Raw genomic sequence first — 12,599 nt, forward strand, 5'->3', positions numbered from 1 at the left:
ACAAATTAAACCGCGTAAAGGTGATCATTCTCACAAATCTATAGAAAGTATCATATACAAGCACACCGATAAAAATCTTTGCAGAAAACATGTTGCCCGAGGCTCGCAAATACAAGAAGCAGCACATGCGCCAAGAAAAGACACTTCGTACGAAAAAATGACGCATTTGATCTTTAAAAAATCTCATTTTTTGCCCCGCCAGCTACCGAAATTTTCGAACGCAAACACCGCCCAAATCAAGAGTTGCTTTTGATCCAAAATGTTACGTTTTTACGTTTCAGGGGCTTTTAGGGCTAGGCCAAATGAAAGAGTGCTGCACAACAGCCACACGTTTTGCAGTGCAAAGCGTGAAAACCCCACGCTGACTACGAACGTTGTTGCTATTTTCTCTTAAGCAATCATTCTGACATCTGCCTAATTGTCCGACGTAAACATTGGAGCAATCTGGCGGAATCTTATAAACCGCGCGCTTTGTACCCTCAGCAAATTATTTTTTTTGCTTTGGCTTGCATGACTGCTTCGCAGAGCTATTGCGCTATGTCAGTCGGGCGAGGTTTCCTAGCTTCTCAGTTGAAGAAAAAGCTTCTCTTATATTCGAGTGAGAAGCTATCTTCTTGCGGTTATGGAAGAAGAGATGCAGGTCCGGGATCACCCTCGCATTTTTCCGTCGGAAGTTGCACTTTAGCAGGCTCTTTGGTGCCTGACTTCCTGAGTATGCACTCAGCCACCGACATGATGACATGAGTTCGGTACCCTGCTTCTGTAAAAAGGACCGTCTGCTTTGCCAAGCTTGGGCAGATTTCGTGCTCGCAAGACTTATTCGAGGTCATTGGTAAACGACAGGTTAACGATACCTCTGTTAACGAGTTTCGAGCCGGCAGAGTGATAGGAAAGCAACGACGGATTGGTCCTAGCTTCATTGCACCATCAAATGTGATCAGTGGGAAAAGAAAAAGAACTGCCAATAAAGCGGATTCTATTTTGAACAGGTTGCTCGTATGTAATTTTGGGTTGCTAGTTTTGTCTTCAGCATAGCCAGGGTTTTGTAAACATCTGGTTGGAGCCCATAAGCCGTTGACCTAAGGAGAAACAAGTAATCATCCACGAACCCGGGCACTTTCTGACTTTTGTGCCTGCGATAGAGTTTATTTTGCTTGTATCAAGTTTAGCTAGGTACAAATCGCTGAGTACGGGTTTTCAGTGTGGCTGCTTGCTGCGAAACCTGTGGCTGTTCTTTCCCTCTGAGAAATTTGTTGTTTCGGCCGAGAACGGACGCCCCCTGACAGGCTAAATTTTGGATGCGAAAGCCATAGCTGATTTGGATGATCTTCGCGTTTCGAAACCGTCGGTAGCTCTCGGAGCAAAAATGACAGATTCTTTCAGGTCAAACCCACGTGTGGGAATCTGTGCCCAAAGGACGAAGAACTCTATGAAACAAAGAGAGAACTTGCAGATCGAAACGACCTTTAATGCGACTTTTTGAAGAAGGATGAAGCAGCTCGAGATGACCGCTCGCGGTATGATGTAGTGATGATGGTGATGTCGGGGCATCAACTATGATGACACGTAAAGTTTCTATATCTTCCCCAACCACGAAGAAGCTCTGTTTAGTCCGCTTCTAGCAGGTACAAACGTTGCACTGGTCGCTTTGTGATTAGTCCACTCGGAAACCGCAAGGTGCAGGAGCGAACTTTGTTTTCACGACCTGGATGTAGCCTCTCTATACGAGCTAGACTCTATAATGCACGTGGCTTAGAGTCATCGTTGAAGAGCATAACCCATCCGTTTTTTAGCTCATTGGATGTATTTTGACGTGTCGTGCTTTGAAATCGATGTTTGTAGAGGTATTCTCTCTTACACCGTGAGACTAATGAGTCTAATGTTTTTTTCTCGCTGTTGCCACATCCTTTCCAGCACCATTGACGTCGACTCCCTTTTAGGGGGATCCTTAAGATGCAGCAACCAAAGGTGGTAACGAGGTCAGCCCTTTTCCAAAAAGAAAGCATGCCGGGGATAGGGGAAAAGTTTCTGTAACATCGTTGTGAACAAACGTGAGTGGCCGGAAATTAATTATGGCTTCTACTTCCATGATCATAGTAGCCATTTCGGCTATGTCTACTGGCCGCCGTCCTAATACCTTTCGCAAATAGCTTTCTACCGAGCGCACAAGTCGTTCATAAAAGCCACCCCACCAGAGTGCCGCTTCCCCGAAAAACGTCCAAGCAATTGACGAGGACGCGAAATAATCTTGCACATCTAGGTGTTTGAGTGTTTTCAACATAGCAGCGAGTTCTCAAGCGCCGTGTTTAAATGTAAGCGCATTGTCACTCTGTACCGTATGACAGAGTCCGCGTCTCGAAACAAAACGGCGCATGGCACGAATGAAACTCTCTGATGTAATGTCTGATATCAGCTCGAGATGAATTGCTATAGTAACTGCGCACGAAAAAAGAACGACGTACGTCCGGTTGTCTGGCGATGTTGTCTTTACGTAGAGGGGACCAGCAATGTCTAACTCCACAGGTTTCGAATGGAGTAGTTTCTATGACTCTATCCTTGAGTAAGGGTGCTCACATCTTGAATACATGCTCTGGAATGAAATTGTTTGCATGTCACGCAGGCAGGAAGCAATTTGTTGACGAGTTGGCGTCCTCTCATGATCCAGTATCTTTCTCGCAGCTGAACTAGAGTGTCACGGAGACCAGCACGACCTAGCTTCCTGTGGATTGAACGTACGAGCAGTTCAGCGTAAAAACACTTGTGAGGAATAATAATAGGGTGCTTCTGGCTGTTGTCTTCAGGGCTGGCATGTAGTCTTCCTTGTACCCGCAGGGGTCGTTGATCATCAAGAAACACGCTCACTGCTTTTAGAGATGAGGTTGGTGGTAGAGCAAGCCCCTTGTTAACGCCATATAGTTCTTCAGGAAAACCAGCTTATTGCGTGCTCTTCATGCAGTAAGCTCGGCCTTTCCAACTTCCTCAGCTGTCAAGTGTCCCGTAAGCTTGTTCTTGTTCCGAAGGTTATCTATGAATCGATGTATCCAAGCTACCACTCGATGGAAGCGTAAGAGGGATCTAAATTAGGTAAAGTCGATGACTGCACAAGTCGAGACATTTGACGTCAGGATCGGGTTTCGGGTCTCCTCCGCAAATTGTTTGCCTTGTGCATCTGAAGGCGTTGGTTCTGTAGGCCAAAAATCAGGTGTAGCAATCCTGACAGGCCCTTGCCACCACGATGTGGACTGTTGCAATTGGCAGGGTGAAATTCCTCTAGTGAGGAGGTCTGCTGGATTATCCTTTCCTGTGCAGTAGTGCCGCTGCCTGAATAAGGTAATTCTTATTTCGTTTACTGTAGTCTGCACAAAGGGCTTCCAAATAGTGGTCTAATTCTGAATGCAGCATAGAGTAACCAAAGAATCCGACAATAGATGCGTCTCTATGACGTCAAGGTTCAGGTTTTCGCGAATGTATTGACTCATATGTGCAGCTAAACAAGCAGACGTTAATTCCAGCTTGGGTAGACTGAGAGTCTTCGCAGGGGCCACTTGTCTTTTTGACATAAGCAGACGTGTCTTATGAGATTGTGTCGACTCTTTCAAAAAGAGATGTGCAGCGACACCGCAGGCTCTAGGGCTGGCGTCACTGAATACGTGAAACGTAGCCTTCACGATGTCTTGATTGAGCCCTTGACCAAAAAACCGTGGAATATGAATCCCTTCAAGGGCACCCACTTCTTCACAGCACCGCTGCCAAATGTACGCCAAGTGTGCTGGTAGTTCTTCGTCCCAATCGAGCTGTCTTTTCCACAAATCTTACAGGAGTATCTTAGCTGTGATAATAACAGGGATAATGAATCCGAGGGGGTCTAATATTTTGGCAATAGCTTTCAGCGCAATCTCTTTGTAGCGGGTCGTTCATGCATCGGGACTTGCAGCCGAAAAACAAACACGTCTTACAATGTGTCCCATTTGAGTCCAAGACCTTTCGAAGTCTCTGAATGCGGCAAGCATACGGTAAAGGGTGAGTCTGTTATGTTGTCGACAAAAACAGAGGCCATGGTCCTGTTGTTCGTAACCCGTTTTCTGATATTCATAGCAGCAGATTTGAGAATACTGATGGTTTTATTCTATAAAGCAATCGCTTTTTGTTCTGTATGTGCACCGATTACCAGGTCATCCATGTAATGGACTTGAGAAGAAGACCCGCGGCGCGCGGAAAAGAATTCGTATGGCTACTGAAGGGAAGCTGACGTGTGGCCATTAGAAGAAAGGGGCTTGAAGTTACTCCGAAGGGTACTCGAGACATTCTCGACACCACTTTGGGAGGAAATGGCTGACCAAGTGGAGGGCAACTCTCAAACCAAAGAAAACGTAGGGAGCCGCGGTCTGGCTCTCGTAGACTTATCTGTAAAAAGACCTTCTCAACATTAGATGTCATAGTAATCTTGTATTGACGAAATTGCAGTAGCAAGGCTACGATGTTAGAATTCAGATTCGGACCGTCCTCTAAGTTGTCAATTAATGACTTCGCGCCTTTGGCGTGCGATGACGCGTCAAACACAATCCTTATCTTCATGGTTAATCTTTCTTCGCGAATGACGGCTCTGTGAGGAAGATAGTAAATATACCGCCCATTCCTTGGCGTGATCCAAGGATCTGGTTCTGCTGTACCACAATGAATGTACGCGTTCAACCCCGAATTTCTAATCTTCAATTTTTTGATGAGGTGGTCCAGCCGTTTCTCAGCAACTTCAAGGTTGTCGGAAAGGTCTACTTCCTCTCTCCAGGGAAGAGCCACTTCGTAGCGACCTTTGTTGATGGCGATGTGCTTCTCAAACTCAAGCATTACGGAGTCGTCTGTAGGATCTGGTTGATCTTTGTTACCGATACTTTCCACTTTCCGAAATTGCTTTGGCGTGGATGCTACATCTGAATGCCCTGTGTAGGCATGAAGGAACACGACATTTGAGCAGTGAAGTATGCGGGCAGGTTCCTTTGTTTGACCTTGTACTGCCCTTCCCAGCTGGGTCGCGATGGCTTTGAGATTAGGTGCCAAATTTTTAATAGTTTCAGTCCCGTCGTTCCAGTAAAAGTCTGATCCAATTAGGATGGCGATGCCTTCGTGATCTGCATGCTGACACGTCATACGAGCTTGCCTCGCAGAGCAGCAATCACAGTTTCATCTGGGAATGGAATCGCCTGGCTGCCGATCGACTAGACTTCAAGCGCTTGTGCGCAGATCACCGAGTTGGTTGTCAGGCTATTCAGCTGTACACGCACTCTATTCAGGGTCTGCGCTGTTTCTTTTCCTCCGAATACTCCCACTGTAAGGGTTTCCTGTTCAATCAACTCGCAGCCTAGACTCCTATTGACTTCCGTCGTAATGAAACTGCGTTGACTGCCTCCGTCTAAACGAACTCTGCAGTTCAATGCTTTTGTTGATCCGGCCACTTTGGCATTCAGCGTTTGAAACAGTATAAGAGAGCGCTCTTGTCTTGACATCAGTTGGACTGGAGTCATAGTGACTTGCTCGTTGACTTCCTTACTTTCGTCCTTGTCGCACATGGAAGAAGCATGTCGCCGGGAGCAGTGCTGACATACAATTTTCCTCTTGCATTGCCTAGCAAGATGCCTTGGGTAAAGCAGCGGAAGCAGCGTCCCTCTCGAGAAAGAAGGGCCTTCTTCTCCTCCAAGGTTATAGACTGAGAGGAGCAAAACGCTGCGTCATGCAAGGAAGAACATAAGATGCACGTCTTAGTCCCACTTGTAGCGCCGTGAAGGGATGCTACGGAAGGCACTTGGGCACTTGCATGCTTCTGCTTCGAATTCTCATCGTTGAGCCCGCAGCTTGACGTATTTGGCACCATCGCTTCCACACATCCAAGTTCTCGCCCCAAAAATGTCATAAGTTGTTTGAAGTTTGTCTCGTGTACGGTAGCTGGTATCGGAGAATCATCATTCGGATGGTTTGCCATAGGAATCTTCGACCACTGATGAAATCGAAATACCAGGTCTCTTGGTAGCGTCCGGAATAGAATTTCCCGTAGCATGGAGCAGTACGTTGTAGGGCTCGTTCCTAGGGCTTTTAGGCTTCGGCATTGAACTTGAACCTCGTCATAGAGTTTACGCAATCTGTTCACGTTGGAGGAGGAAGCGACCGGTTTTAATTCGATGAAGGCTTGCATATGTTCCCGTACAAGGAGCGCCTGATCTCCGAATCGTTGTTTCAACAGCGCTACAGCATCCATTAGCATTCCTCTTTCGGAGGCATTCCAGACACTGCGGAAGCGGCTTTTGCCGTTAAAAGGTTGATTAAGTACTGAAATTTCTCCGTAGGTTTAAGTTCGGGGTTCGTATGAATCGTACTCTTAAACTCGTTCCATAATCGGAGCCATTTTCTTCGATCGCTATCGATTGTGGTCAATTCCAGGGTTGGTAGCTTCGCTCGCGTGGCTGCGGTCCCGGAGGGCGGTCAGCTTGTCTTAGAAGGTGTAATACCAGACTCACCGCACGGAAGGTGTCGGGACCAAAAGCGAAGCTCCACCATAATGCGTACGATTCTGTGTTTGAAGGCTGCTTCTTCGGATGTCTCCGCTAGAACGAGGCCGTGGGTGGTGTCGAGATAAATATCCTCGTCTAGCTTTTGGATCTGTGAAAGAGGAATTCTATCCGCTCCAGAGAAACAGCCATGTCCATCGGTGTGGTCAGGTGTCCATTGCGGAGGCCTTCTCCGACGTTCCAAACTATGCCATCCAGTTTCTCCCGCATAGTGCTTCGTGGCCGTAGCTTGCTTTCAATGGAGGTCATCGTGGGTGCCCAGGATCTGGTCCGCCAGAGCAGGAGTCGTCGTATTCAGGTAGCGGTCTCACTGCTCGTCGTCTCCGACGTCAATTCCCGGGTTTCACGGCACCATATTGAGGCAATCTAAGCCAAGTGACGAAGAACTCAATGAAACGAAGAGCAACTTTGCAGATCGGAACGACGTTTAATGGCGACTTTTTGAAGAAGGATGAAGCAGCTCGAGGTGGCCGCTCGCGTGAAGATCTGCAGTAATGATGGTGATGTCGGGGAATCAACGATGATGACACGTAAAGTTTCTATACCATGATTTCTTTTTCTGGAGGGCCTGACTTTGGCGCCTGGGCTCCTGCTTGTGCTTGCCAGCCTCTGGCAACTTTTTGTCTGTAAAGGAATTTGTTGGTGTACTTGTATTCTGATACTTTTTATCGATTTGTCAGGATGTTAAATTTCAGCGCCCTTTATTTTGTGGTTGCGATATGTTGACTGCATCTTGGGTGGTTCCAATTGGCCACGTTAGTTGATAAGGGTGGTATTTAGGTGGTGGTTGGGGGCCGCTGCCATTAAAATTGGAAATTACCGCACTGTGTCTCTGCGGTATTTTTTCCCTCGTCTTGTACTGCGCTTCGACGGGTTATTTTGAAGTACTTCTGTAGTAATCTGTGTATATCAGAGTACACTTGAAATAAAAACTAAAAATGGCATTTTACATGTGATACTTTATAGAAACCTTTTTTGCATATTCAGTCTATAGCACCCAATGGAGAATTAGCGAATACACCTATTCCCTCACCGCCTGACGCTTCTAGGCATTTTTTGTAACAAAATGCTCATTGATTAAAATTGACAAAGATTCACAACAGAGCCTCAAGTTCCCCAACAACCTGGGAATAAGACAGCGTGGCAAAGGCATATTATTCGAAAAATTGCTTCGTTTGCAGCTTCAATTGCCACAAGAGCAGTGAAATGTCATGCTAAGCACGCTTAGGCAAAGCAACCTTTACATGCGTTTTTTTTTGCACAATTTTAAATTACGCGTGTAATAGTAGTGTTACCATTGGCCAATTGCTGCCTATCGAAAGTAATCGTTCTCAATACCTTATACCGCTCTGTTGGCAACCTCTGTTGGCAACACAAGTCTTCAGAATTAATTTTTTGAAAAAGCAGGGCTGGCAGTATATTATTCCCTCTCTTAGCGTAATCATTCAACATGCGATCAAGATGGTTTTTGTTCCCGAAAGTAGTGTTACCCCTGGCAAATAGTGGCCAACCCGAAGATATTATTATATATGCCTTATATCGTTCCGTTCGCAACTACACGATAGAACACACGAGCCTTGAACATGCCCATCCGAAGTGATTATATTCCAAATACCTTATACCATTCCGTTCGCAAATACACGACAGAACACACGAGTCTTTATGATTGTTTTCTTTGGAAACGCACGGCGTGTGGATTAGTGCTCGATCTTTTAACACAATCTTACAATAAGCAGTCAAGCTTTTTTGTTCCCCAAAGAAGTAGCATTCAGTTGCAGATGTAATGTATTTTTTGCGCTAACAAAATGTCAGAAGATATAGTGGCGTACGACATTTCACTGCGTGCTACAACAAAATTTTAATACCAACACACAAGATTGGAGCCTAACGTTTTGGATAGCTTGCACGTGACGTCACAACTGCCGCTATTGAGTACTGCTCTCACCTTTACCAGTGCTGCTTGAGATAAAAGTGGCACACACGTTCAAACCTTTCAACCGTGCAAGCAATGATCCAACATGACAGCGACAGGTACGTCAACGAAAGCCTGGTATAGTGCAATTTGCTACTCGCCGTACCTCGCCCTTGCTACTCGCCGTACTCGTCATTCCCATTCTCTGTCTTTAACCCCAATGTTCGTTTTCACCAATCTGTTTAAATTTTCTTTTTTCCCCGCACAATTAATGATTGGAACAATACACCCGAAAATTGTCTAAACTCTCTTTATTCATTTGAACCAAATGTTTAGTTGTGCCTTTGTAGTTACCTCTAGCGTTCACTGTTTTATACTTCAGTTCTTGTTTCTGCTTTTTGCTGTTTACTGTTTGTATTTGGTTGATATTTTTACCACATTATGCCCCTCCTGCGTGGGCCCACGTGGCCTGCAGTATGTTCCTAAATAAATAAATAAATAAATTTGTAGCAAGCGTTCACTGGAGTTGTTTTGAAATGCATTTACTGTTTATTTCACGTTTGAAGTTATTTTCAGAATTATAACTGGTTACTAATGGTCATTTTGTGAAGTTAAAACCTGTTTACTAGAAATGTTTTTTTTTGCACAAGCAATTCATTGGGTGTATGCATGCAGGTTGTAAGGCCACTCGCAAGCCCCTTCGGTTGTCACCTACGAATCGGCGGAAACAGCGGCTATGGCAGCCAGTTTGTCTGATTATCTAGCTTTCGGAAAGCTACAGCTTTGCATGACTCATTTCGTCGCGGTGCCTAGGCGTGGCAGTTTGTCTGGACGCAGAGGCCGCCAGACAGCGTGGTGCATCCCGTCTGGACCCAAGCGGCTCCCGCCTAATTTTGAGGACGGCAGAGGAAGCCGACAAATTAGGCTAATTACTGTCGTACAGCCTTACTGCAGCCGTGGCGTTTGCAGTGCATCAACGGACATGCTACACTGATAGCGATTGCTATTCGCGACCCTCAGCCCCATTCTGCAAAGTCGGCGCGCATTCCAGTGCGGCGTGGCTGCTCGTCTAAACGGACTACGTCAGGCGTTTGGCCCGTAAGCGGTGCAACCTAATTGACTGTTCCGCAGATGAATGATTGGCAGCTTCCTATGGTGGCGGCGTAGTGGCTAAGACGTTGTCGTGCTGAGCCCAAGAACGCTGGTTCAATCCCGGCCATGGTAGCTGACTTTCCATGGAGGCAAAAAGCAAAAAAGCCCGTGTGCCAACACTTTGATGCTCGTTGAAGATCCCCAGGTGGCCGAAAACGTTCCTGAGCCCTCCCATACAGCATGCCTCATAGCTTTGTAGCCTAGTGGTGTTAAAAGCCGAAATAAACGAATCAAATGTGTGACAGCTTTCTTTTCGACTAGGGGTCCTCCCTATGCATGTACGTTAGCTGGAGGGATACCCGAGAAAGAGAAATGCCGAGTCTTTAGAAGGCCTAACGTTGACAGGAAAAAACCTTGTCTAAGCGTAGGAGCTACGCAGATACCAGTGGGACTTGGGGCCTTGACCGTTGAAGGAGCCCCTTTAGCGAGACATAGATTGAAAATACGCTGGACGTTAAGGGTGCCGCTATGTAGCGGGCAGCTGGAGGGATTTTTTGGCGGAAATACAGTCCCGGCCATTGCCCCTCGAGTGGTTTGTGCACGCTTGAAGTATAAAAGAAAGGACAGTCGGTATGAGTTTGATCCGCTAAAGTTATCTGCACGCACGTGGAGCTACACTAATGCTTCCGCTCAGAGTTTGCCTTTTACTAATCGTTTATTCAGTTGTCGTGATGCAAATAGTTGGGTAGAAAGTCTCCGCTTCCCTTCACATTATCAACAAAGTCTAGAGTTGATGAATTTGCCCATCACCTTCTAGAAGTCTAATACCATCGCCGTTCTAAGCAGCCTGCAAAATGAACTTGAGCCCGGGCGATCGACACTGGACCTCGGGGGAAACGAACGTCATGAAATTTTTCAGAGACTTCTGGAAACGTTGGGTTGTTCGGCCTACTTGTTGTATGCCCCGCATTCTTGCAAGTTGATTTTTGTAGACAATTTACGTGCAGCCATTTCATTATCTGCGAAAGGATTTATCTCGGTAAGCCCTGTATTTCCGCTGCTAGGAGGCAAGCCAAGAATACACCAGTAGCAAGGACAGTTCTTTTTTTACTTGGACCGAACTTAAGCACTCGTCGTCTCTCCAAAGCAGACAAAAAGGCACTGGCATACAAATGATTCACCATACATATATAATAATAACTTGGAAGGACGAATAGGCAACCGAAAACTTACCTCTGAGATAAACGTACTACAAAGACAACAACACCGTAAAATGTTTTATGCGCATGAATAGGCTATCTTGAGTTTAGGACTATGTTCAAACTAGAAAATACATAAATTCATATCCAGTCACAAATAATACTGTTCGGTCGTCTTTTATCACATAATCTTGATACATTCGAACACGAACAACTGTGTAGCTTTCGGTATATGGTACAAAAAGGCGACAAGCTGCCCCCGAACAGAATAAACAGATTACGAGAATTTATGCCCAAACTTGGTATGCAACGTGCACCGTTCGGCGTGTATTTTGACTTTACTCACCGTCGTGTTTGGCGTCAATTTATACTAACGTTATCTAGTTTCGTTGTGCATCATTTTGAATCTACGCAGCGACGAAGGTCGATCCACGACCAGCTTTATGGATAGCGACCTGCTCATCACAGCCAGCAATAATGTGAACCGGTTGCCTTGAACCAGCGATAAAGTGAAAGCGCGCTCCGTCAGGTTGGGATAAGTTTAATGCAAAAACTCGCCAGCTTCGCTTCCCTGGTAGTAGGGCCCGCGACCGCTAGCATAAAATATGGTGGGTGTACCAATCAATGGCGATTGTACCGATCACTACCTGTGATGCCAGCCAGCAATCAGAATTTACAGTTAAATCGAAAACCGTTGCTTAGCTATTGAAACGTCAGCGTACACCAGTAAACCACGCTGCTTCCGTATGCCTTTGCACGGCTATCATTCTTTATTTTCGAGCATTTTCAAAAATTGAAACACGCGAAAACGTTCGCTTCATGCCGAAAAGATGTCTTTTAACGTGTAGTTCCTATGCACGTGCAAAAGTTCACAGATAATGCTAGAATTTGTACAAACGCCTGTGGCTGTGGCAAAGGTGTCGCCTTTTAGGGGCGAAGCTCCTTAAGGCGTGGGTCTGTTCATCCTCGACGTATGTATGTAGCCACCTCTAGTTTAGTTCTTGGACTGTTTACTAGATGGCGTGGCTACCTCTAGTTTAGTTCTAGGATTGTTTACTAGATGGCGGTACTTGTATATGATGAAAAGATGCGCTTGGATTGTTTACTAGATGGCGTGGCTACCTCTAGTTTGTTCTTGGATTGTTTACTAGATGGCGGGGAGCGTTGTAATAAAATCCGTTCGCTGTTGGCGCGCGCTCGGAGTCGCCCGATGGATAAGGCTGCAGATGTGCGAGCCCGCGAGGCAGAAGCGCTCCGTAAAGCTGCGCGACGCCGCCGCCAAGATCCTGCCGTACGAGAGCGGGAGGCCGAAGCGTGTCGTCTGGCTGCGCGACGACGCCGCCAAGATCCCAGCGTTCGAGAACGAGAGGCCCAAGCGTCACGGCAACGGCGCGAGGACCCTGCCGTACGCGAAGCGGCACGGCTGCGGCGCGAAGAGGATCTCCAAAACGTCAGAGAAGTGGAAGCGGCGAGAAAGCGCGCGTATCGGCAGGCAGACCCCGATGCAGTGAGAGCTCGTGAGGCGTCTGCAAAACGCATCAGGCGAGCTGAGCCGCAAGGTGCCGACGCGCGGTTTAAGCGAGACTTTCTAGACGTTACGTTCGGGCACAGATGTAGTGGGCGAACTTTCACTGACGAGTCACGGTTTTACCGATGATTTCCCCTCAGGAGCTTCGCCCACTCATCATCATTCACCCCGTGGACATGCTGTAAATTTTTCGGAAAAAGAATGTTTTTACAGCAAAGAGCACTAATCGAAGGCACTCTTTTCAGCGGCAGCGGCGTTTTCATTATAACTGGAGTAGCACGTTTGTAGGAGCTTCTTTGGGGTGGCTTACA

The 12,599-nt window shown here is 46.6% G+C and overlaps 1 protein-coding gene across 1 annotated transcript in view; it reads right to left on the minus strand.

The window, feature by feature from the left end:
• Nucleotides 1-12,599, minus strand: part of LOC144172504 (arylsulfatase B-like) — a 160,174-nt gene that overhangs the window by 53,796 nt on the left and 93,779 nt on the right. The window lies entirely within an intron of this gene.

This window comes from Haemaphysalis longicornis, unplaced genomic scaffold, assembly GCF_048455015.1.
Source record: "Haemaphysalis longicornis isolate Haplotype H1 unplaced genomic scaffold, Haemaphysalis longicornis Haplotype H1 scaffold_23, whole genome shotgun sequence".
Taxonomy (NCBI): Eukaryota; Metazoa; Arthropoda; class Arachnida; order Ixodida; family Ixodidae; genus Haemaphysalis; species Haemaphysalis longicornis.